We start from the raw sequence: 24444 nt of genomic DNA, 5'->3' as shown, positions 1-24444 counted from the left end.
GGGGTACTGTAGCGTCGGCGTCCCTGCCTCCTGCTAGGCAGAGACGCCGTTCCACTCACCTCCCTGCTCCGTCCTCGGCGTCCTCTTCCCGCGCTGCTGGCAGCGCTCGCCGCTTACCGGGCACTGTGCTCTCTCTTAAAGGGGCCGCGCGCGTCGTCCTAAGGAGTCCCCGGCCAATTGCCGGTGGAGCTCCCATATATAAGGCACCTCCTCCAAATTGGAGGTGCCCGAGCAAAGTTGTTGCAAAGCCTTTCATCTCTGCTTCAGCCCTCAGGTCCCGTTGCTAGTCTGCTTTCCAGCTCTGTCTACCTGCTTGCATTCCTGCGGTCCGACAGTCTGTCTACCTGCATCCGCCAGTCTGTCTATGGACCAGTCCGCCTGCTGATCAGGATTCCTGCCTGATACCTGCCTGATACCTGCCTGATACCTGCCTGAGATCACCTGCCAGCCAGCCGAGAGACTCTTACCCGCTCACCTGGGAGCGATCTCCTGCTACCTGCCAGGTAGCCTACCTGGAGGCTCTGCCGTCACTTGCCGTGACCACCTGCCAGCCAGCCGAGAGACTCTTACCTGCTCACCTGGGAGCGCTCACCTGCTACACGCCTGCTAGCCTACCTGGAGGCTCTGCTGTCACCTGCCGTGACCACCTGCCAGCCAGCCGAGAGACTCTTACCCGCTCACCTGGGAGTGCTCACCTGCTACACGCCTGCTAGCCTACCTGGAGGCTCTGCCGTCACTTGCCGTGACCACCTGCCTGTCTAGAGACTCTTACCCTGCTGTCACTTGCCGTGACCACCTGCCTGTCTAGAGACTCTTACCCTGTTGTCACTTGCCGTGACCACCCGCCTGTCAAGAGACTGTTCCCGTTACTTGCCGTGACCTCCTGCCCTTCTTCCCAGAGACTGTTCCTGTCACTTGCCGTGACTACCTGCCCGCCTTCCCTGGGAGCCACCCACTTCCTTACAAGGACTGCCCCTTTGTATAGTAGCTCAGAGGTTCCACCTCCCAGACCCGTTGCAGAGGTCAGCTACTATTGCCAGACACCCCTGGAGTGGCCTCTGGCAGCTACCTGATGCACAGGCCTGACCACACCACAAGAGGCTCCAGCGAACACCAAGGTAGCTGCTTAGTCAAACCCCTCCAGGGTAAGTCTGGTCCGTGGTTAAGTGGGTCCATGGACCTTGTCACCCACGTTGATCCCAAGATTCCCCAGATCACAGACCTGTACTAAGAGCTCTCCCGGCAGCATGATCAGCAAGAATTTTTTTTCCATATTTGAGGACTGTAAATACTCGCTTATATGCTTTGACCACGTTAGCTTTCTCTGCTCCAACTCAAGCTGCCCCAGCTACAACAATCCTACCCTGCCTGTCACCCATGTTCAAGGGGTTAACATTCGCTTATCGGCTCCACTATGATACAGCGGAGACCCCAAACAGTGAAATGGATTTTTGAACTAGTGCACGCAGCGCTATGAACTTTTGGCCCACCTGTTCCCTACTGATCGGGTTAAGGTGGGATTCCTGATGTCTCACCTTGCAGCAGAAGCCCTTGCATGGATTAACCCCTTGTGAGAGAGAGTGGATCCTCTGACCATGGACCTTCAGGCCTTCCTGAAGGCCTTCAGAAAGGTCTTTGACAAACTTGGTCATGCTTCCTCCACTGCACCATCCCTGCTCTCAGACTGCGTCATGGAGAACTGTCTGTCAGCCAGTATGCCGTCCAGAACCGCACCTTGTTGTCCGAACTGGGATGGAACGATGAAGCTTTGGTAGATGCCTTCTGGGAAGGATTATTTGGAAGGATCAAGGACGAGTTGGCTGGACGTGACATTCCGACATCTCTAGATGAATCAATCTCTCTGGCAATTCAAACTGACCTCTGGTTTCAGGAGTAGACCAAAGAGGTGACTCGAGAAAAGGAGACTGGCACGTCTGGCTCCGTCGTTCCGAAAACTGCTTTTTCTTCAGCCTCCTGAAACATCCGTAATTGCCGAACCCATGCAGGTCGATCATGTTAGGCTGGCAGAGCAGCAGCCAGAGAATGGACGTGCCAAGGGAGTGTGCTTTGGCTGCAGTAGATGGAGCACCTCATTTGTGACTGTCCTAAGAGGTCCAAACTCTTAAACCTAGGGCCTGTGGATGAAGCTTCCCTAGGTGAGAGAGGAGACTCTTCATTAGATATGAGCAAACTATTTGATGTTCGGGTTCGTTGACTTTACCCGAACATGAAAAAAAGGTTCGTGTTCGGGCACTCAAGCCCGAACACAAGCATGAATGGGTCCTTTAGAACAGTCACATCAGTGATTGCTGATGTGACTGCTCTAGAAGTGACCCAGATCTTTGTGGGACACTCTGGATTATGTCATCACATCGAACAGGTGAGGGATATAGTTGCTTTTTATTTTTGTTTATTTTACAGGTGACAATGGCTTCAGTGGATTAGGCATTAGGTGAGTATCTGTTGTTTTTGATTTTTAAATAAATGAGTAAAACTATGTGGACTTTTATTTCAAATAATGGATTTTTTCAGGCCGTGTGTTTATTTAAAAACCTTTACGATAGGGTTATAATGGGAATGTCTTATAGAGGCATCTCCATTACTAACCTGGGTTTAATTTCAGCTACCATACAATGTTGACAGAATGACAACTCTATTACCCCACTTGCCACCGCACAAGGGCAAGGGGGAAGAGCGAGGCTAAGCACCAGATTTGGTGCATCTTATTGATGCGCCCTTACTGGGGCCGCTGAGGGCTGACATTATTAGCCTCAAAGGGAGCCAGTATCTATGGCCTGTTCCCTGGCTATTAATATCAGCTAACAGCTGTCTGATTAGCCTATGCTGGTTAGATTTTATAGGGGGACCCTACGTCAATTTTTTCCTGGGGTCCACCTGTAATCTAGCCAGTTAAGGCTAATTAAACTGTGAGCTGTTATTAATAGCCAGGGAACATTTTGGGCTAATGGCTCCTTCCCTGGCTAGTAATATGGCTCCACAGCTAACATCAAAGCGAACCTTTATTGTTGGGTCCCTGTCCTGAAAAAAGACACTTTTCTTGGACTAAAAAGCCTACAATTGATGGAGCAGGAAGGAACCAGCTAATTAAAACCACATAGGACTGATGGGAATAGGAGTGCACATGTCAAAGGAGTTTGTTACTAATAGAAAAAATTGACCAGCACCTCCTAAGACATGTCCAGTGACATGGGCTCATATATATTGGCCAATTTATGTGTTAAGTACCTTCCTTCTACTGTAAATTTTCCTGGAGAAAAAATTTTTGCTATTCCATTTGTCCAAAAATTCCATATGTACATTATGTAGCACTTCTGTATTTTTCATGGCAGTAATGCAGTTCCAATTGTCTAAATTTACTATTCTAGCAACCTAGAGTGCAGCTATATATATTTTTTATAACTGTTTTCTTAGCTGGCACCTATTCACACCAGTTTGGAGGTGCTGGTCAGTTTTTCCTATTTGACATGATCAATAAATGGCAACGCTTTGGACGCAGCATATTTTTGCTGCACCCGATCCCGTAGATGAATCATTGAACACATGTGGAGTTACCGCATCCTATACATTGTACTGGGGAAATTTCTGTTGCAGAGACTAGGACCTCCGCAACAGAAATTGGCATGCTGCGCCTCATAAAGCTGCGCCGCGGGTGAGTTTGCACGGTGGCAAATAGAAGCACAGTTGGCATGGGATTTCTATAAATCCCATCCACTGTGCTAGTACTGTACAATGCAGCGTTTTGGACTCCAAACTACTGCTATTACAGATCGTGGGCACATACCCTAAGGCTCTGAGCATATGGTGCATTTTTGATTCGTTTTTTTCCTCACCGAATTGGTCTCAAAAACACATTTGAATCTTGGGCAAGCATTATCTATGAGAATTTTGAAGATCTGTGCACATGATCCGTAATTTTCCTGACCGGATTTCATGTGCGTTTAAATCTGCAGCATATCAATTCTTTGCATGTTTTTGGCAGCGTTTTGCATAGTGAATGCACTGCCAAAAACACAGGGCGATAATGCATGCAAAAACACACAAAAAACGTGCGCAATTTCCAAAGCGTTTTTGCTGCCAAAAGGTGCAGAAACCCTGCAGAAATTTCTGCACCTACATACTCATCATGCGCACAAACCATATAATAGTAGCATTTTCCATAGTGTATGCACTGCCAAAACCGCAGGGCAAAAATGCAAGCAAACGACGCACAAAAAGTGCATCAAAAATGTGCCAAAAGTGCGCAGAATTTCCGCAGCGCTTTTGCTGCGAAGAGGTGCACCAAAATACTCTATGCGCACATTGAGTATTTGATTGCAGAAATTTCTGCAAAGTTCTGCATCTCTTGGCAGCAATAACACTGCAGAAAAAACACACGTTTTGCCTCATTTTTACGGCGTTTTTGGTGCATTTTTGCATGAATTTTTTTAAGCATTTTTGTACAGCAATGAATGCTTTTTGGAGCTAAATAAATATATTTGAAAAAGGAAACATGGGACATCGCTTTAACCCTTGGATTACCGTCGGACCTGGAGTGAGTATATTGGGTTAATTTAAATGATTAAAGAATTTGTCTGTTTTATTTCAAATAAAGTGTTTTATTCTCGGTGTGTATGTTTATTTAACTCTTTACTTACAGGTTTAGTAATGAGGGTGTCTGGCTGGCACTTCTTCATTACTAATGCTAGGGCTTGGTGCCAGCAACACCTAATCCCATTACCCCTAAACCAATTACTCCTAATGCCACACTTGTTTTGTCAGTACATGTGGATCCACTGCATGTAATGAGAGCTCAATTGGTCAAAATCTGAAGCAGAGACTAGCACAGGTTAAGCACATGGGCCAGGCATGGTACGTGTGTGAGCTCGCCTTGCTTCAGAGCCGCCACCAGATTCTGGCCATTGTCCCACACGAACATGCTTGTCTGTAGGTTCAGCAGTGACAGCCACAGATCTGCCTGCTCTTTTAGAGCTGTCAACAACTCTTCAGTGGTGTGTGGTTTGTCACCTAAGCATATTAGCTTCAGCACAGCCTGTTGCCGCTTGGCTGATGCGGTGCTGCAGTGCTTTCAACTTCAGACTGTTGTGGTCATTTCGGAGATGGAGGCTGAAGAGGAGGAGGAGGTGGTGCAGGAGCTGTAGAATGTGGGGGCCACCCTGATTGACCCAGGGCCCGCAATCCTTGGGGTAGGGTGGATGTCTTCAGTCCCAAGGTCCGACTGGCTCCCGATTTCCGCTATATTAACCCAGTGTGCCGTCAGCGAGATGTACCATCCCTGCCCACATGCACTTGTCCACGTGTCCATGGTTAGGTGGACCTTCCCAGTAACTGCGTTGTTGTGGGCACGGCTAATATTCTGGGACACATGCTTGTGTAATGCGGGGACATCACACCGAGAGAAATAGTGGCAGCTGGGGACTGAGTACAGAGTACAGTACCGCAATCAGGTTGTGGAAAGTTTCTGTCTCCACGAGCCTAAAAGGCAACATTTCAAGTGCAAGCAATTGTGAAATGTGTGAATTTAGTAGGGTGGCCTTGGGGCATTGGCTGCGTATTTGCACTTGCATTCCAAGGACTGGGGTAGGGACAACTGAACACTGCACTGGGACAAGGACGTGGACGTGGCAGGTGGTAGTTGCGAGTGTGCAACAACAGGTGCAGGACGAGAGGCATCTTAGCATGCGCCATGGACAGGGGATTGGCGTGCACGCACAACAGCAGAACAAGCAGTGGTGTCACCCACAGAAACTGTTTCTTTATCCTGGCGTTCGGCCCACCTAGTCAGATGCTTTGCTGTCATGTGCCTGAGAATACTGGTGGTGGTCAGGCTGGTAGTTTTGCTGCCCCTGCTGATGCTGGCATGGCAGATGTTGCAAATGTCCTTTTTGGGGTTATCTGTACAGTCTTTGAAAAACAACCAGAGTCGGGAAGACCTAACAGTTGCACTGGTAACTTCCGTCGTGTTAGTGTTCCGGGGAACAATTGCCCCCCTTGTGTCTGTGGTCACCACACTGCTTTTTCCTGCTTGTTGTGGTTCTACACCTCCCTACCCCTGTGTGCCGCTGTCTTAGCTCTACATGTCACTTTGCCAGGTTGGGTCAGTGACTTCATCGTCCACCACCTCGTCTTTCACTTCCGCACCCTGGTACTACTCTTGACTTTCTGGCAATTGTGTCTCATCATCATCATCCACCTCTTGTGACAGAAATTGCACTTTCCCACTGTCTACTTTGTGTGACCATGGCTGCTCAAATATTTGGGCATCGCTACATGCGATCTCCTATTGCCCCGCTTAAAGCTGGCCGAGCAAGAGGACTGAATCTATAAATGGAAAGGTGAACAACTCTTTGAAGTGTCCAAAAATGGGATCAGTTGTCTCCGGTCACTCGGCATGGTGGAAGGAAGGAGGTGAGGAATATGCGGTCCAGGCTTATTGCTACTGAGACTTGACTGTGTAGAAGGTGGTGGTGGTGGCATGACTGGAAGCATTATCTGCTATGCAACAAACAACCTTTTGACACTGTTCTGGGTACAATAGTTGTTTGCTGTGGTCCCCTAGTATTTGGGACAGGAAGGTCAGACGACAAGATATGGGTGCTTGTTGTAGCACAATTTCAGCTTCCCAATGGCCTCGGCCTCTGCATGCACTATCACGTCCACTTCCCCATCCCTTGCCACGCGCCTTGCCCATTTTAAGTGGAGGACAATATCTTGCACGGTCACTACAAATGGCTGAAATTGTACCGTGGTATTATGGGATACGTCTGACAGATGCCTACGGTTTTAAATACCGGTCTTATAGTTTCCTATTATTGACAGTGACCACGTGTGAATAGCTTCACCAACACACTGCTGCCAAACTGCAAAAGGAGGATAATATTTTGCAAAGTCCCTACAAATGGCTGGATTTGTACCGCAGTAATATGTAATACGTCTGATGGATGTCCACAGTTTTAAATACCGGCCTTGTAGTTTCCTATTGTTGGAAGTGACCACATGTGAATAGCTTCACCGACACACTGCTGCCAAACTGTAAAAGGAGGATAATATTTTCCATGGTCCCTACAAATTGCTGGATTTGTACCGCAGTAACATGTGATACATCTTACGGATGCCCACGGTTTCAAATACCGACCTTGTAGCTTTCTTTTTTTGGCAGCGACCACGTGTGAATAGCTTCACCGACACTCTGCTGCCAAACTGTAAATGAAGGATAATATTTAGCAAAGTCCCTACAAATGCCTGGATTTGTACCGCAGTAATATGGGATCATGTCTGATGATGGAAAAGATCTGGCTGTATTCTGCATTACTAACAAGCAAATGGAGAACTAAAATATTGGACTCTATTACTTTTTAAGAAAATAATCAGGATTAAGAGCAAAAAAAAAGTCCTGATATCTAGTCCAATGGTTATCTGTAACAGGCAGCAGCAGCAGACAGAGCGTGCAATGGACATTATTGTACTGTATAGTGTTCACAATCTCTGCCTGCCTAACTCCTGCTATCACCACTGAATATATGCAGCTGGATTAGTCCTCAGAAGGACTGTTAGTTCAGATAGATATGTATCTTGGTGTGGAATACCTATACCTAACTATTACACCACCAATTCTGTCCCTCACACAGCAGCACCTCTCCCTACTCTGCCTGTCTGAAGGTTAGACTGTGATGAGCATAGGGTCTTATATAGACCCAATGATGCTATGCAGCCAGACAGTAAATGTAATGCCACAACCAAGATGGCTCCGGCATTACAGTGGGTGTCAGACAATCCCTGCATGTTCATTGGCTCTCTAAAGAGCGCCAAACATGCTGGGCGGGGACCAAAGCCCACGCTTGAGCATCCCAAAAATACTCGCCGAGCATCTCGAGCAGTGAGATGTTCGGACGAGTACCGAGCAGTGATGAGCACACTCGCTCATCACTAAAAATTAGCCCAAAATCACTATACCAACAGTAAAGTTTTGAGATGGGAACATCATGGTGTGGGGCTGTTTTTCAACATATGGCACTGGAAAACTTCGTATAATTGAAGGGAGGATTCATGGACAAATGTACAGACAAATTTTTGATAAAAATTGATAAAAATCTGCTGTAGTCTACCAGGATGATGATGAAGCGAGGGTGGATATTTCAGCAAGGCAATGATCACAAACCCACTGCCAAGCAAGCCCTCAATTGGTTTTTGAGAAACAAAATAAAGTTGTTAGGATGGCCTAGCCAATCACCTGACCTGAATCCAATAGAATATGTATGGAAGGAACTAAAGTTCAGAGTTCATAGAAAGAGGCATTGAAACCTTCAGGATTTGAAGAGTGTTGGTGTGGAAGAATGGGACAAAATCACACCTGAGTGGGGATGAGCGAACCCGATTGGTTCGAGGTCCTTAGTGTCCAGTACCGAACCCCGAACACGGACTTTTTAATGTACGTCTGGTTTCCTGAGCGGGTTCACCAGTCTAATAAAGCTTGTTGAAATGCCATCACAGCCATGTTAAGATAGGTGCCTTGGGGGGTCAAGTTTCCAAAATGGGGTCACTTGTGGGGGAGCTCCAATGTTTGGGCACACAGGGACTCTCCAAATGCAACATGGTGTCCGCTAACAAATTGAATGGAAAATCGGCTCAAATTGTTAGCGGACACCATGTTGCGTTTGGAGAGCCCCTGTGTGCCCAAACATTGGAGCTCCCCCACAAGTGACCCCATTTTGGAAACTAGACCCCCCAAGGCACCTATCTAGATGCATAGTGAGCACTTGGAACCCCCAGGTGCTTCACAAATTGATTCGTAAAAATGAAAATGTGAAAAAAAAAACACTTTTTCATTTTTATGAATCAATTTGTGAAGCACCTGGGGGTTCCAAGTGCTCACTATGCATCAAGATAGGTGCCTTGGGGGTCTAGTTTCCAAAATGGAATCACTTGTGGGGGAGCTCCAATATTTGGGCACACAGGGGCTCTCCAAACGCAACATGGTGTCCGCTAACAATTTGAGCTGACAATTTGTTAGCGGACACCATGTTGCGTTTGGAGAGTCCGTGTGTGCCCAAACATTGGAGCTCCCCCACAAGTGACCCCATTTTGGAAACTAGACCCCCCAAGGCACCTATATAGATGCATAGTGAGCACTTGGAACCCCCAGGTGCTTCACAAATCGATTCGTAAAAATGAAAAAGTGAAAAAAAAAACACTTTTTCATTTATATGAATCAATTTGTGAAGCACCTGGGGGTTCCAACTGCTCACTATGCATCTAGATAGGTGCCTTGGGGGTCTAGTTTCCAAAATGGGGTCACTTGTGGGGGAGCTCCAATGTTTGGGCACACAGGGGCTCTCCAAATGCAACATGGTGTCCGCTAACAATTTGAGCCGACAATTTGTTAGTGGACACCATGTTGCATTTGGAGAGTCCCTGTGTGCCCAAACATTGGAGCTCCCCCACAAGTGACCCCATTTTGGAAACTAGAACCCCCAAGGCACCTATCGAGATGCATAGTGAGCACTTGGAACCCCCAGGTGCTTCACAAATTGATTCGTAAAAATGAAAAAGTGGAAAAAAGATACTAAGGGTTCCAAGTGCTCACTATACATCTAGATAGGTGCCTTGGGGGGTCTAGTTTCCAAAATGGGGTCACTTGTGGGGGAGCTCCAATGTTTGGGCACACAGGGGCTCTCCAAATGCAACATTGCGTCCGCTAACAATTTGAGCCGATTTTCCATTCAATTTGTTAGCGGACACCATGTCGCGTTTGGAGAGCCCCTGATGTGCCTAAACAGTGGAGCTCCCCCACAAGTGACCGCATTTTGGAAACTATACCCCTCAAGGATTTTATTAAGGTGTATAGTGAACATTTTGAACCCAGAGGTACGACACAGAATTTGATAACATTAGGTCATCATATTGAATAAGTTGTCATTAGTCTTGAGCACAAGTGCTCGCTACTTGAGTTTGCATCGGGTACTCAGGTATGCACCATGTACTGCGTGTGCTCGAGTGACATGCTCGAGTCCCCGCCCGGATGTTTCACGGTTATTAGACACCCAAAAAAAAACATGCGGGGATCGCTCATGCATGGCAGGCAATCCCCGCAAAGTTTTTTGGGCCGTGAAGCATATGGGGCGGAGACTCGAGCATGTCACTCAAATTCCCACGATACTCAATGCATACCAAAACACCCGATGCAAACTCAAGTAGCGAGCACTTGCACTCAACAATAGTCGCCATCTCGTCATCTTTTTTTCTTACTTTTGAAAAAAATCCCAACCCCATCACAACCCTAACCATAGCACAACCCTAACCGTTGCACAACCCTAACCGTAGCACAACCCTAACCCTAGCACAACCCTAACCCTAGCACAACCCTAACCCTAGCACAACCCTAACCTGAGAGTTTATTTTTTACCCCGTTCCTCATGCGGTATAAGTGATTAGACGACCTTATTCTTCATGTCGGTGCGACTACAGAGATACCAGAATCATATCGGGTTTTAATGACTGACAGCTGTCACACACTAAAGATGCATTTTTTGTAAAATCTAGTTTTTGCATCGCCATATTTTGAGAGCTATAATTTTTCCAGATTTTGGCAGACAGTCATTTGACAGCTTGTTTTTTGCGGGATGAGTTGACGTTGTTATTGGTGCCATTTTCAGGCACGTGACATTTTTTGATCGCTTTCTATTCCGATTTTTGGGAGGCAGAATAAACAAAAACCAACAATTCAGGAATTGTTTTTTTGTTTTTTTTAATTCTGTTCCGCGTGTGGTAAAATTGATAAGGCAGCTTTATTCTTCGGGTCAGTACGCTTACAGCGGTACCACATTTATATTGTATTTCTATGTTTTGCACTTTTACATAATAAAAGCAATTTTATAGAAAAAATTATTTTTTAGCATAGCTTTATTCTGAGAGCTATAACTTTTTTATTTTTCGGCTGATGGAGCTGTATGGCAGCTTGTTTTTTGCGGGACGAGATGACATTTTCAGTGGTACCATTTTTATTTATATTTGTCATTTTGATCGCATGTTATTCCATTTTTTGTTTGGCGGTATGGTGATAAAGCATTGTTTTTTGCGTCGTTTTTTTTTGTTTTTTTTTACCGTGTTCACTGAAGGGGTTAACTAGTTGGACAGTTTTATAGGTCAGGTCGTTCCAGACGCAGCGATACCAAATATGTGTACTTTTATTGTTTTTTTTTTTTATTAATATTTATTGATGGGTGCATTATATTTTTATTTTTGGTGGATTATTTTTTATTTTTTTTTTTTTATATTTTTACAATTTTTTTTTTATTTTTTTTTTTCACTTTCTGACACTTTTTACACTTCTTTACTTTGTCCCACTATGGGACTTTCACTTTTTTTTCTCTGATCGCCTGCATGGCACAGGAATGCAACACCATCCCTGTGTCATGCAGGCTGTCAGCGCTAGACAGGGAGAAGATTGTTTGGAGATGCACTGCGCATGTCCAAAAAATCTTCCTGCTGTCTGGTGACCCGGATGTTGTCATGACGACATCGGGTCGTCATGGCAACATCCTGGAAGCCACGGCAGACAGCGCTGGAAGCCGGAAGAGGAAGTGAGTATCTGCGATCACCTCCCCTTGCCAACGCAATGCTGCGATCGACTGCGATCGACTACGATCGCAGCATCACGGGGGTTAATGTGCTGGGAGCAGTGTGTGACCGCTCCCTGCACATAGTATTGGGTGTCAGCTGTGACAATCAGCTGACACCCGGCGGCGATCGCGCCCGCACAGCCTGTGTGCGCGCGCGATCGCCATGACGTACTAATACGGGTCTGGCTCTTAAGTCCCAGGGCACAGACGCGTATTAGTACGTCAAATGTTGTTAAGGGGTTAAATGAGTATTTCCTATAATAACTTTTTTTAATGCTGAATCAATATTTTTTTTCTTATACCCCCTTTCCATTAATCTAGATGTTGCTACCTTTGCTTGTTCATTGAATAGTGTGATATCAGAGCTATTTCTATAAATTCTATTTAATTCCCCATAGGGGATTGAATTCACAGTATGGTCGGGGTGGCAGCTGTATGCTCTAAGTGTAGTGTTCCCACTAATAGGTTTTCTATTGTAGTGATATATAACCTTTTGTTGTTTTACATCGCCCATGAGATACAAATCCAAAAAGCTGATTTTGTCCTGTGGTTCAGTATAAGTAAATTTTAAATTTACATCATTAGCATTGATATAAGATAAAAAATATGGGATTTTTTCCACTTCTCCTACCCATATTAGTAAAACATCGTCCAAATATCTAACATATAGTTCAATGTCATTTGTAAAAGGATTTTTGTCTGTGAAAATAGTGCTTTCTTCCCACCATGATACAAAAAGTACGGCTAAAGATGGAGAGAAACATGAGCCCATTGGGCAACTATACTGGGAAATAATATTCTTCATTGAACATAAAAAAATTATGCTCAAGGAGATATTCAATACTATGGATAATCATTACCTTCATTTTGTCCGTATAGCCGCTATATTTTTGTAAATGGTGGAACACAGCAGTTAATGCTAGATTATGTGGAATAGATGAAAACAGATTTACCACATCACATGACAGAAATTTAGATTTTTCAGACCATTTTACATTTTTCATATAATCAATTACTGATGACGTGTCTTTTAAGTAACCCGGTGTTCTGGGATTTAATGACTGTAGATAAAAATCTACCCATCGACTTAAATTTTCATTCAGAGAAGAAATACTCAATATAATGGGGCGTAAAGGTGTAGGAAATTATAGTTTGTGGGTTTTAGGGAGCCCATGAAAAATTGGTGTTATCGGATTATCAGGCATAATATTATAACTCATTTTTTCAGTAAATACCCCCATTTTTTCTCAATCTTCAACCAATTTACTCAAGATTTTTCTGCATGATTCTGTAGGATTAAATTGTATCCTTTTATACGTCTCATTATCATCCAGGATATCATAAACTCATTTTTCATAGATTTTCTTATCCATAAGAACAATGCAACCTGCTTTGTTGGATTTCTTAATCATCAGGTCATCTCTTTTGGATAATCTGGTGATTTCTTTTTTCTCATATATAGTTAGATTATTTTTTTTATTTGATACACTCTGTTTAATTTTTTGAGAAAGTTCTATCAAATCTCTTTCAATTAAAGACAGAAAAGTTGAAATGCATTCAACCTTAGAATCCTTTGGATAGAAAGATGGATTCAAAATACGAAAATCTTTTGTATCAACATTTATTAGATCGACTTCACCTGATTCATCTTCAATCTTTTAAATTATTTTGTAATAAACTGAGGATTTTAATTATTTTTGGGACTCATCAAAATTATTTTCTTATGTGAAGCCGTAAGTCACGGCTACTGGTTGGAGACCCAGAACATTGTAAGATGGGCTGAGTCATATAATTAGGACTGGGTGAGGCTGCTTTTTTGTTTATTTACCTAGTCATTCTGGATCTGGCTGTAGAAGGTTGTGGTGCTTGGCTTTGCAGACATCTTCTTGATCCTTTCATCATCCCTACCTCTCTAGGATCCAGCAGTGATCTCCACCTTCTGCTGCTAATTGACACACCCTTGCTGGATCTTTAAATACACTCAGTTTCTCCAGAGAGTTGCTGGTGATAGAGTAAATTCCTCTGTTCAGGTCTGAAATTCTAGCAGTCGGCTAGATTCTCCTTTGAGTTCCTTTGTGGATTGTAGTCGTAATCTCTCTGGTGTCTTCTCAAAGCTAAGTGTATCCCATTGTCTGTTTCCCTGGTTTGTCTTTAGTTGCAGTGGGGCTGACTAGTGCTCACCCCCACTGCAGGGTGTCAGAGTGTTGTTAGATCTGCTTAGGGATCTTCACTCCCTCTTTTCCCTAGTTGCTGGGCTTCCCCCCTTTTCCAGGTGTCATATTTGTGTTCTTTTCATACCTATCATGACAAGTTGTTTTAAGTTTGTTACATAAAAAAATACAAAAACACTGTCCCTATTGGGGCTCACAATCTAATTTCTCTCTCAATATATCTTTGGAGTATAGGAGGAAATACAAATATCTTTGGAGTATGGGATACAAACTCCTTGCAGATGTTGTTCTTGGTTTGATTTGAAACCAGGACCCCAGCACTGCAAAGTGCTGCCCTACTTCTTCCACCTATACCACCACATCCACCTCCTCCTTCACTTGGACCTGTTCCACCTGGTTCAAGAATCATATTTTTTATTTCTGCACTGCTTACTGTATGGACAGGGCGCAGCTGTAGGTTTTGTTCTCCAAAAACACTCTCTATGTGTACTCTGCACCCGTGTCTGTGATAGTAACCAAACGTTTTAATAATCTTCAACTGTGTTGGTGGGAGTGATGTATGTCTAAACATATTTTTCTACTCTTATGCAAGCATGTCTGTGATAGTACTGTGCCAAAAGCCGCAGTGTGTATTCTGTAACCCATATCTGTGGGAGTACTGTGCCTTTAAGGCGCTGTATGTACTCTGCAACCCTGCCTGTGAGAGTACTGTGCCCTATTGTTTGTGGGTGAAATTTTTAATCAGCTTCTCTGGGGAAAATGTGGAAACATGCTCTGTGGGTGAAATTTGCTATTAGCTTCTGTGAGGGTACTGTGCTCAAAAGCCTCTGTGTACTCTGCAGCCAAGTCTGTACGAGTAGTGTGCCTAAAAAATAATTTTACTCTACCTTTGTGGCTGGGCTTAATGTTCATTAAAGGATGTAACTACTCATTACAATTACAGAGCCTCTAAATTGTAATGGATGGCTATTTTGTCTCACCACATCAACTACTGACTCAGTTGAGAAGTGGTTAATGTGCTTGACTGCTGCCTTCCTTGGATGTGGTACACGTTTATCAGTCTGCCTCTCTGGAATAGAACCCTGATTCTCCGTTACCCATGTGTAGTGTTGAGCTACCCCCGTAGTGTTCGAGTTCGGTTCGGTTCGTCGAACACCCGTGTGTTCGCCGAACTGTTCGTCGAACTGTTCGTCGAACACCTTCGAACACCGTTAAAACCAATGGCAGGCAAACAAATACACATAGAAACACATAGAAAACACCTTCAAAGGTGTCCAAAAGCTGACAAACTTCTCAGAAGACATAACTAACACATGGAAAAGTGACAAGTACATATAGCCATGCGAAAAGAAAAGAGGTGGAGGAGTAAAAGGAGGGGGAGACACAGATATAGGCATGTCATGCCCTTCTAAAATCCAAAAAGTGAGAAGCCGACACGGCCAGTCCGCTCCTGCCCGTGCCAACTCGCCGGGTTTGTGCAAGAGCCGCGGTGGACCCTGACGGCCAGCCCCCCTCTCCTAATACTGGTGCCTGTCTGCTAGTGGGTCGAGCCCCCCCGCGGTGGGGGGGGAGTAACATCTGCAGAAGAAAGACCATCTTCCAGCCAAACTAACATGTCGACTTCTTTTCGTGGACAATGTGATACGATCCCTTTGTTACGGACACGCCCATCGCTACAAATTCCAGATGAGGCACAAAAACAGCAGGTGCTTCAGCGGATATCAAGTGCTCCTTCAAGTGGGCTCTCCTCCACCTCAATTTCAACATCACAAATACTCCAATCCTCAGAGGTGTCACCCCAATCGCACTTGCTTCCTCACAGCTCCCAAGTCTCCAGCTGCCCATCTGAGTATGGGGTAACACAGATGGTTGAGTCTGCAGAGCTGTTTACTCATACTATAGCCTGGAAAACGGAGGTCTGCTCCAGAGCTTCTGTTAATCCAGATGAGGAATTGATCTGCACTGATGCCCAGAATCTTTATAAGTTGGATCCAGGACCAGATGAAGAAGGTTCTGAGCATAATGTAGACCCTCGTTCCCAAACTGTAACTCCTGTTGGTGGAGACAATGATGAAGACGATGATGAGACTCAAATACCTGATTGGAGCGACAACTTGACTTTTCGGTCAGGGCAGGAAGAGGTTGGCTTTGAGGACGACGGGTGTGATAACACACAGGGTGATGATGACAAGGTTGGAGATTCCACTTACTGTCAACCCACAGTCAGCCAGTCGATGAGGTCACCCGGGCCTTTGCCTGGCCTTGGGGATGTCGCGGTGGTCGGCTCCCTGGCCCGTACCCTGGGGTCACTCTTTAAAAGGGTGGATAATTGTTAATTTTATAAGAGTTCGTGACGCCACCTGTGGTATCTGGTGAGAAGCACCAGCGCTGCAGCAGTCCACTGAGGCCCGTGATAAGGCAGCTCAATGGCATAACTCCCCACAGGTGGAGCTAGGTCTCAGGGCAGCGTATGCAGGGGGAATGCAGGACAGGCGAGACCCAGCTGGGTCAGAGCAAGAACGGGAACGGACACGGTAGTCACTTCAGTACCTTTTACTGGAGGAAATTCAGGCACATCCTGGAGCACTATAGGGTGAAGGGTGCATATCAGGATCCTCCCCAATGAGCGGGTGTAGGGCCTCCTGTTTCTAAACTCTGCGTAGTAAGTTTCTGACCTGCCTGGAGCTAGGCCTAACTTTGTCTCTGTCCTGCGCTGGCTGACCTCGTGGTAGGGCCTTCTCTTGGAGTTCACGCTCCCAGTATGCGGGGCCTAAGCGTCTCCTGGCTCTGTTACGTATCAGCACCTTAGCGATCCTGGGACTTGTAGTTCAGGGATTCCGGTTATGCCTTACTGGGTCATAGAGATCCCGGTAAGCTCGGATCCGGTGTCCGGTAAATGCTTCGGGCTGAGCTGGTTAAGCTCCTCTGCCCCTTATGTACTAACTCGCCACTCGCCTTTGGCCTACTCGGGCCCTCACTAGGCTATACACACTAATGGCAGCTTGCCGCGCTTCACCGATCTTATGGCGCCGGCACACCTTAAGCTCTATCTGGGCTCCCTGAATCTAGCTAGCAGGAGCCTCGTGCTCCACTGCTGAACTATTAACTGAGTTCTTTAGACTAGACTGAGCTCCACTGCAGACTGACCTCTCTTAGGCTTCTCTACTGCAGGAACTCTTCAGAGGAACTGAACTGCCTAGCTCCACCTTCCCTATTTATATCCCTAACGGGCTCCCTCTGCTGGTCTGAGGTGAAAGGTGGAGATGTGTGAATGTTTATGGGGGCCTCTTGTGGAGGATTCCATCAATACACTCTTCTAGGATCTGTGATACCAAGCGCAGCGGGGCGTCACAGATGCTATTGACGATGAGGTTAGGTTGCGCCTTCCTGGACAGAGACGGAGTACTGGAAGCACGTCAACAACTGCATCCTCAACCACAACTCTGCCTCTGACCACAAGTCGCAGTGGCTCTTCAGGTCGCATGGGCTCTAAGCCTTGCATAGCCTGGGCATTTATTCAGATCGATAAGGATGACCCAACTCGTGTTATCTGTAATATTTGTCACCAAAAGCTAAGTAGAGGCCAAAAAATCCATAGTTTGAGTACTTCATGCATGTACCGTCACATGGATATGAAGCATAAATTGCAGTGGGAAGCTCACTGTGCTACAATGCGGCCTAGCAGGCTGGGCCAACCACCGTCTGCCCCATCTTGTGCATCCGCGGCCTCTTCATCCTCTGTGACTGGGGGGACAGCAGTCACACATGTTTTTGGACGCGGACCTGCCACTTCTTTACCTGCAACAGCCAGTGTGATTGGCAGGTCGTCAGTTTATTGGGAAGTGGAAACACCTGCTGGTGTTGAGCGCTCTCTGACATCGAGAGCACCTCCTTTGGATCAAGGCAACCTAACATTTCCGCCTGCATCTTCCTCACAGACGGGCAGTTTGTCGGGGACACCCTACTCAACCCCGTCAAAGCACAACAGCCAGCCCTCGGTCCCTCAGATGTGGAAAAGTAAAAGACCATTTCCTCCTAGCCATGAGAAAGCTAAGAGGTTGAATTTCACCATCTGCAAGCTGTTGGCTACAGAAATGCTGCCTTTCCGCCTGGAGGACAGTGGATTTTTGAGACCTTAGGTCCGTCGCAGTGCCCCAGTACCAGATGCCCAGTCGGCACTACTTCTCAAAGAAAGGTGTGCCTGCGCTCCACCAGCATGTCGCACACAACATCACCGCTTCTTTGAGAATCTCTGTGTGTGACAGGGTGCATTTCACCACAGACACTTGGACGAGTAGGCAAGGACAGGGGCGTTACATGTTGCTGACTGGGCAATGGGTAACTATGGTGACAGCAGGACAAGGGGCTGCTGTCCAAGTCTTACCGTCCCCACGAGTTTTGCGTCAATCCTCTTTATCTCGAAGTTCCTCCACTGCTTTTGCCTCCTCAACCTTCTCTCGGTCCTCCACCTGCACCCAAAGCCTGTCTGGTAATGCCACCTGCTTTCTAACTGCGCAGAAGGAATCCTGCACACCTCCTTACTATGCTGGCAGCAGGGCTCAACGGCATCAGTGTTTACTTTGAAATGTCTGGGAAATGTGAGTCACACAGCTGAGGACTTGTGGTCAGCTCTGGAGAACCAATTTCATGAATGGCTGTCTCTACTGGACCTGAAACCAGGGAAGGCCGTGTGCGACAATGCTGCAAACCTGGGTGCGGCCCTTCGCTGGGGCAATGTCACACACGTGCCTTGTATGGCTCATGTGTTGAACCTGGTTGTCCATAAATTTTTAGCCCACTATCCCGGACTAGATGGCCTTCTGCAGAGGGCACGGTCGCTGTGTGCTCACATCCGCCGTTCGCATCCCACAGCTCAGCGACTTACATCTCTACAGAAGTCATTGGGCCTGCCACTTCACCGGCTAAAATGCGATGTGCCTACCCGGTGGAATTCAACTCTGCCCATGTTGCAGCGACTGTGGCAGCACCGACAAGCCCTGGTGCAATACATTCTGACGTATAGCCTGGGCCAACGAGATCCAGAGGTGGGGCAATTCACGCTGCAGGAGTGGTCTCAGATCAGGGACCTATGAAGTTGATGCGCCCCCTGGGCCGTGGGGTACCCTGAGCCGGGCCGGTAGATGCTGGGGGTTGTAGTCACTGTGGCGGTGACCCAGTCCGTGACCCAGGGCGGTCAATCCAACGGTAATTTGTATATATGGATTTTATAATGTCCGACTACGCCACCTGTGGAGTGCGGCCAAAGGGGCCGCCGCTACGGAACAGTCCTCTGAAGCTGGTGGTTTTGCAGCAATGGTATTATTACTCACCACAGGAAGAGTGTAGCTTCAGGGCAGTGTGGGTGGATGATGGTGGTTGTAGTGCAGGGAGTCAGTAATGAACACAGAGTCCGTGTGATGCAGTCCCAAGATCTTTACTCACAGTTGTTGCAGTCCAGATTACAGGTACCAGAGCAATCTCACCCGTTGTGCTGTGCGTACTCAGTGAGGGGCTCAGTCCACCCCCAGATAGCTCCGGAGTACTTAGCAGGACCCCCTTCTGTGTGTCCTTTCTCTGGCCTTCTCCCTGCACCTCACACCCAGTGACACTTCTATCCGGTATCCTCGGGCCTTGGCGGGCGACTTGTGTTCCGTCCCCTGGGTCCTATGTGGCTACCTTCTTAGTGAGACTGGTGTGGACTTTTGCCTGCAGTACATGAAATGCTGCAGCCTCCGGTTTCTAGTTGAGCCTTGCTGTTTCTCCTCTAGTTGAGGGACCGGTTCCCCTTATCTGGCCTGACCCCTCTACCTCCTGGTAGCAACGGGAGTACGGGTGGCCTTCTGCACGGCCCGTAGCCCTAGGGTCCCTTCGGTTCCTGGAGCCTTCCTGCTCCCACTCCTCTCTTCTCTCCTTCAGTCCTGGGCCTCCCAGGCAAGGCCCACCTCCGGAGCAGAGCTCATGCCGAGCCTCTGCTCCTGTCACTTTTCCTCCTCTGACTGGCTTGCTCTTTCTAAGATGGTTTCCTATTTATACTCTCCCTGTCATGTGCTCCCCTAAGCTGCTCCCCTAATCACCCACTACATAGGACCCTCCCACCAGCTAGGGACCTGGGACTGTGCTCTCCCTTAGGAGCAATCTCGCCCTACCCCCACTGCGGGTATGTGTTGGATGCAGGTGTTAGGGTCCCGAGCCATACTCCTTCCTCACCTGAGGGTGAGATACCACACCTCTGGGTGAGATGCAGTAACTCAGTGGCGACTGAACCCTCAAGGGCGCCACACAGCCTTCTGCACAGTTTTGAAATGGCGACGAAGATGTTTAGTGCTGACGACGATGCGATTATCAGCATGACTATTCCGGTGATTTACATGCTGGAGCACACATTAAACAGAATTCAGAGTCAGGTGGTGGGACAAGAGGAGGTGGAGGAAGTAAAGGAGGAGTCGTATGCGGAAGGGATAGGATCTCCAAGGTCCAGACGGTTGGCAGCACCAAGGCGGCAGGCATGGGAGGGTGGGGGAGAGGGATTAACCAGGGCGCATGGTAGCAGCCAAACTGTTGAGGAAGGTGCAGGAGCCGAGGAAGAAGTGGACGATGAACTGGCGATAAGCATGGAAGACTCATCAGATGAGGGAGACCTTGATCACATTTCTGTTGTGCGAGGTTGTGGGGAGAGGGCACAGGAAGGAAGCATGATTCTTACCTCGCTACCAACACAACAAGGACTTGGTCCTCCTGGATGCGCAAGACACATGAGTGCCTTCTTGCTGCACTACCTGCAACATGACCCTCAGATTGCAGAATTCGAAGTAATCCTGAATACTGGGTTGCCACACTCTTAGATCCCCGGTACAAAAGTAAATTTGCCGAAATAATTCTTGCCATAAAAAGGGATTGACGCATGCAGGAGTATCTGCAGACGCTGTTGCAGAATCTTACATGTGCTTTTCCACAAAACACCAGTGGTGCACGAAGTGAATCTCAAAGTTCTAACTTGCCAACCATGGGACTGTCGAGTCTTCATCACTCAAACCGTAACAGTAACACAGTATCTGCTGGTAACAGCAATTTTGTGGAATCGTTTCACCACTTTTTTAGACCATCCTTTGCAAGGCCACAGGAGACAAGAAGTCTGACACATAGTCAATGCCTAGAGAGGATGGTGCAGGAGTATCTCCAAGTGAGCATCGAAGCCATGACTGTGTCACTGGACCCTTGCTCATTTTGGTATTCCAATCTGGAAAAATGGCTGGAGCACGCCACTCACGCCTTGGAGATCTTGTCATGCCCTGCAGCCAGTGTTCTCTCTAAACGTGTGTTCAACGCTGCTGATGGTGTGCTGACAGATAAGCGCATGCGGCTGTCCACTGAGAATGTAGACAGACTCACGTTCATAAAGATGAACAAATCATGGATTCGCAAGGACTTTTCAAACCCTGTGTTATCCTTGGGAGACTAAAAGCTTGAGGATTTGGTAATATCACCTCACCAACCGTTTTAAGCAACTGTGGGGCAATTGATGCCATCGTCAATTCCAGGTGGGTTGGGTCGCTCCCCCCCCCCTTTTAACTGTAAGAAACTACATACACTATGGCTTGGGGTAACACAGATGGTTGAGTCTGAAGAGCTGTTTACTCAGAGGTCTGCTCCAAATCTTCAGTGTCTGCTAGTCAGCGTAGAATTTTTAACTGCATCTAGCCTAGGCAATACTTTGGGCGTAGTAGCCCAGCTGCGAAGCAAGCTGCACCGCCTGTGTATCTAATAAGAATTTTTAAATGCATCTAGCCTAGGCAGACTGTGGGGACCCCCAACCAAACCCAGACGCTCAGCCCCCCTACCGCCCCCCTTTCCTTGACAATACAATAATGTGACTCTTACAACTGGATGGGTGAGGATCGGTCACAGCTTTATTAACTCTTTATACTCATTCCATTAGAAAGGCATTTTATTTCTAAAATAATTCAGCTTGTTGCAGCATGCCCTGGGTCTCCACTCCGGCAACTTGGCCAACAAGTGTAACTCTCCAACATGTCCTTTCTATTTACAGGCCACGGAGGATCCTGCGTACTCGTATGCAGGACTCTGACCCCCACCCATCACTCTTAACGCTTGTTCCACTCCGTCCTGGAGTCCTGACAGGAATATGTCCAGTCCAATATCCATTAAGTGAACACCGTCGGGCCGTATGAGGCCTGCTTTATCTCCTTCCAGTTGTCGGTGTCGTACCACTACACCGCCTCTGTCTCTTCTAAATTTTGCCATCTGAATATTTATTACCCGCCTTGTCCGTTCGATGGCCGTGATGTCTCGCGCACCTTGCCATACCGCTATCGGCACAATCTCTGACCATACTATAGCTAGTTTGGTGAAAAATTCTCTGAAGCGCTCAGTGTCTAGTTTCATTATTGCCATTAGTTATGCGCTCTTGTGATGACCTAGGTTGTTTCCCCCGGCCTGTATAACTAAGATGACCGGACATCTTGCCTCTCTCCCTACCTTGATTACCTCCATTAGTACCTGTGGCCATAGCAGGCCTCTAATACCTCTCCAGTTGAAATATGTGTTATGAATCTCTAATTTCCTCCCACCTGGGCGGACTTTCGCCCTTTTTTCTGCCCAATATCTATACGAGTGGCCTATCACCTACACTGTTGGCTTAGCGTCACCTGTAAAAGAAACAAACCACGTTAGGATAACAAGTCCGGTCTTATGTATCTTGCCAAACAAGTGGATCACCATCTCCCTATCCTCTGAACTTCCGTTTCTGACAGTCCTGCTCTTGCTGCTTCCGTGGCCGCGCCTATGCGGAATGAGTGTGTCCCGTAATCTTTGGGGTGGTTCCCTGCCGATGTTATGTATTTATTAAATATAGCTTGGAACTGGTATCTTGATAATGGCGTTCCATCAATGTGTGATAGGAAGAAATTACTTTGTGATCTGATGGTTAGATATGTTTTTACTATTGTTACCCGACTCAGTGTACCGTTTGTGGGTTGTAGAAGTACCCAAGTGCCCCTGCCCGCTGGAACCGTTTTCGATTTGTCTATGCGTAGACGTATTGCATTATTGGCTATGACTACGTCCTGGTGTAATAAGCCTCCACTGGTGGTAATTTTGGATTGAGGGACTAATTCGCTTATGCATAGCGCCCCGAAGAAGGCGATCACAAATGCAGTAGACAGTAGTGTAGCTTCAAATTGTGAGTGTCATGTTAATGGTGTTAGGGATATGATGTGAGAAATCAGTTTTAATGACACGGGACGGGACGTTTACACTCCTGACTTGGCTGACCCCTTTTCTACCCTTTTATGGATTGTCTGATGATGAATCTTTGTCACATTTCCCCAATTCAGTAGTTGGAAGAGAAATGCTACTCCGGTCAGACACCGCTGCGCTGACGCCCCTGATATGCCCCTCATCATTAGCTGGTGGAGAAATTCTATGGTGACTTGTGATCTGGCTTGTTCACATTGGTCAACCCGTCTGCCTGCTACTAGTCGTGTCCACTCATCCCATGCCTTACCGTATGCTTGCCACGTCGACAGGGCAACTGACGCTCTGATTAATGGCATCAACTATTCGCCACTAGATCCCATAGGGAAGGTGGGCAACTGTTGCCCGATGGGTGGGCGTTGTGGAAGAGCTCTGTGAAAATCTGCCAATTGAATTGCTATAAAGCGTTAGCAGCAGCTTTAGACCCCTCAGCATAGTGGCTAGCGCGGACCCATACATTGTGTTTTAGGCACAGGAATGCTAGCCTGGGTAGTAGGCCTAGCACTGGGAGAGACGATGATGCCATCTTATTAATGCAGTGCGCTAGGCTGGTGTTTTTTGTTATGAAGCATATATTTTTGTAAGCCAGGAGCGCGCCCCATATTTCTATTGCTACCACTATTGGGAAGAAAAATTATTTTCAGGGCTAGATGCAGCTAAAAATTATTATTAATTTAAAAGCTGGTGGAGCTTGGCATAGATGGCCTAATACAATGAGTCCCACACACTGCTAGAAGGCCAAATATTTTTTCAGAGGTAGATGCAGAAAAAAATAATATTCAGTTTGCAATCTGATGGAGGTCAGTATAGATGGACTAATAGAACAAGTCCCACACACTGCTAGAAGGCAAAATATTTTTTCAGAGCTAGATGCAGAAAAATATTATATTCAATTTGCAACCTGATGGAGGTCAGTATAGATGGACTAATAGAACAAGTCCCACACACAGCTAGAAGCCCAAATATTTTTTCAGAGGTAGATGCAGAAAAAAATTATATTCAGTTTGCAACCTGATGGAGGTCATTATAGATGGACTAATAGAACAAGTCCCACACACTGCTAGAAGGCCAAATATTTTTTCAGAGCTAGATGCAGATAAAAATTAATTTTAATTTGCAACCTGATTGAGGTCAGTATAGATGGACTAACAGAACAAGTCCCACACACTGCTAGAAGGCCAAATATTTTTTCAGAGCTAGATGCAGATAAAAATTATTTTTAATTTGCAACCTGATGGAGGTCAGTATAGATGGACTAATAGAACAAGTCCCAGACACAGCTAGAAGCCCAAATATTTTTTCAGAGGTAGATGCAGAAAAAAATTATATTCAGTTTGCAACCTGATGGAGGTCAGTATAGATGG

The sequence above is a fragment of the Phyllobates terribilis genome, unplaced genomic scaffold, assembly GCF_046119375.1.
Source record: "Phyllobates terribilis strain yellow unplaced genomic scaffold, ASM4611937v1 Scaffold_9__5_contigs__length_417890890, whole genome shotgun sequence".
Lineage (NCBI taxonomy): Eukaryota > Metazoa > Chordata > Amphibia > Anura > Dendrobatidae > Phyllobates > Phyllobates terribilis.
Note: the sequence above shows the minus strand (reverse complement) of the source record.